Below are 2,572 nucleotides of genomic sequence, written 5' to 3'. Positions count from 1 at the left end.
TTTTCACTGTGCCTTTAAAGCAGACTGGGTGGGTGGTCAAATCTTTCCTCTCCCTCCCTTCCCCCTTCTTTCTCCAGGTGAGGAGAGAGAAAGAGAGGGAGAGAGAGAGGCACTTGCACTTCCTCTCTCTCTCTCTTTCCTCTCTCTTTCTCTCTCTCTTTTTCTCTTTCCCCTCTCCCTCTCTTTCCTCTCCCTCCCTTCCCCCTTCTTTCTCCAGGTGAGGAGAGAGAAAGAGAGGGAGAGAGAGAGGCACTTGCACTTCCTCTCTCTCTCTCTTTCCTCTCTCTTTCTCTCTCTCTTTTTCTCTTTCCCCTCTCCCTCTCTTTCCTCTCCCTCCCTCCCCCCTTTCTCCAGGTGAGGAGGGAGAGAGAGGCACTTGTGCTTCCTCTCTCTCTCTTTCCTCTCTCTTTCTCTCTCTTTCTCCTCTCCCTCTCTCTTTCCTCTCTCTTTCTCTCTCTCTTTTTCTCTTTCCCCTCTCCCTCTCTCTTTCCTCTCCCTTCCTCACCCCTTCTTTCTCCAGGTGAGGAGAAAGAGAGAGAGAGAGAGGCACTTGTGCTTCCTCTCTCTCTCTTTCCTCTCTCTTTCTCTCTCTTTCTCCTCTCCCTCTCTCTTTCCTCTCCCTCCCTCCCCCCTTCTTTCTCCAGGTGAGGAGAGAGAAAGAGAGGGAGAGAGAAGAAAGAGAGAGAGAGAGAGAAAGAGAGAGAGAGGAAGCACAAGTGCCTCTCTCTCCCTCTCTCTTTCTCTCTCCTCACCTGGAGAAAGGGGGGAGGGAGGGAGAAGAAAGAGAGGGAGAGGGGAAAGAGAAAAAGAGAGAGAGAAAGAGAGAGGAAAGAGAGAGAGAGAGGAAGTGCAAGTGCCTCTCTCTCTCCCTCTCTTTCTCCTCACTTGGAGAAAGAAGGGGGAAGGGAGGGAGAGGAAAGATTTGACCACCCACCCAGTCTGCTCTAAAGACACAGTGAAAACACAGCCAGCACTCCCCCTGAAAATCTCTCTTGCGCTTCCTCTCTCTCTTTCTTTCCTCTCTCTTTCTCTCTTTTTCTCTTTCCCCTCTCCCTCTCTCTTTCCTCTCCCTCCCTTCCCCCTTCTTTCTCCAGGTGAGGAGAGAAAGAGAGAGGGAGAGAGAGGCACTTGCATTTCCTCTCTCTTTCCTCTCTCTTTCTCTCTCTCTTTTTCTCTTTCCCCTCTTCCTCTCTCTTTCCTCTCCCTCCCTTTCTCCCCCCCATCTTCTGCTCACCTCACATTCTTCGCTGACAAAGCAGCCGGGACTCCGGCGCGCCTTCCCAGCCAGCTGGGCCAATGGTCCTGCAGCTGGAGATCGCAGGGGCTGCTCTCTCTCAGGGCCGTGGCTTGCGGGAAGGCTGGCCTGCTCAGCAGAGGCTCTGGCGGGCTGCTCCCAGCGGGGATTCCAGGCTTCCCCGTGCGGTTCCCCGACCACGTGTACCTCGGACGGGGCCAGCCAGGGAAAGGGNCTACAAATGGCGGAGGACGCTCGGAGCTGCAGGAGAAGGCTCAAAAGTGTCCCCAAAACATCTCGCTCCATCGCCCCCCTATCGCCCCCTTTTCGTTCCATCGCCCCCACGCCGCCCCTTTTCGTTCCATCGCCCCCCTGAAAAATGAAATCGCCCCCTGGGGGGCGGTACCGCCCAGGTTAAGAACCACTGGTTTAAACAATATTTTGCATGATTGCTATTCCTTCTTAGAAGTTCATTTTAAACAATGAGTACCACCTGACTGGTTCATATCCAATTGATCTGTTGCAGATTTAATAGGCACACTCACATGTCATTAAATTAAAATCAAGGTCCATACTATTCCCCCTTCTCCTCTTAATTTGGCTTTAGAATCTCTTGCATTAAGTAGAAATACTAAAATCCTTAATGGATTTGCACTAAGACAGGGCTTTTCAACCTTTTCACCCATTGTATCACTTTTAGGATACGGCAATATCCGAGTGCCACCAGTCGCCTAGCAAGGTGTCAAAAACTTGATGACCCAAAAAAAAAGAAAAAAAAAAGGAAAAAAGTGATGAAGTACAGGTAGTCCTCGACTTACAACAGTTCGCTTAGTGACTGTTCGAAGTTATAATGGCACTGAAAAAAGTGCCCCCCAAGCCACAGCTGAGCAAGACACCTGCCTGCCCACCTGGCGGCGCTCTTCCTCCTGTCCGAGGTTTTCATTGTTGTGAGCATTTTTGTTGAGGATTGGCAGTGGGGGTGGGGGGGTGTTTGGTTTTTATTCCCCCCGTCTGCTGGGTGGTTGCAGCAGGTTTTGGTCACTTCACATGACCCTGGGACACTGTGACCGTCATAAATATGAATCAGTTGCCAAGCATCTGAATGTAAATCACAAGACCCTGGAGATGCTGCAACATTCCAGCTGATTGGCGCTTCTTCTCGGCTCAGCAGAAGCGCCAGGATCAGCGCCGAGCTCCAGATGGAGCCTGGTGCTGATCCTGGTGCTTCTGCTGAGCCCTGACAGCCCTGCAGTTCCAGCCATCTCTCGCTCAGTCTTGTGCGGTGTTGCCACCCGTTCAGCTCATTCCCCTCCCCCGCAACCACTTTTCTAGGTTGGT

The sequence above is a fragment of the Protobothrops mucrosquamatus genome, unplaced genomic scaffold (genome assembly GCF_001527695.2).
Source record: "Protobothrops mucrosquamatus isolate PMUCROS unplaced genomic scaffold, P.Mucros_1.0 scaffold3251, whole genome shotgun sequence".
NCBI lineage: Eukaryota > Metazoa > Chordata > Lepidosauria > Squamata > Viperidae > Protobothrops > Protobothrops mucrosquamatus.
Note: the sequence above shows the minus strand (reverse complement) of the source record.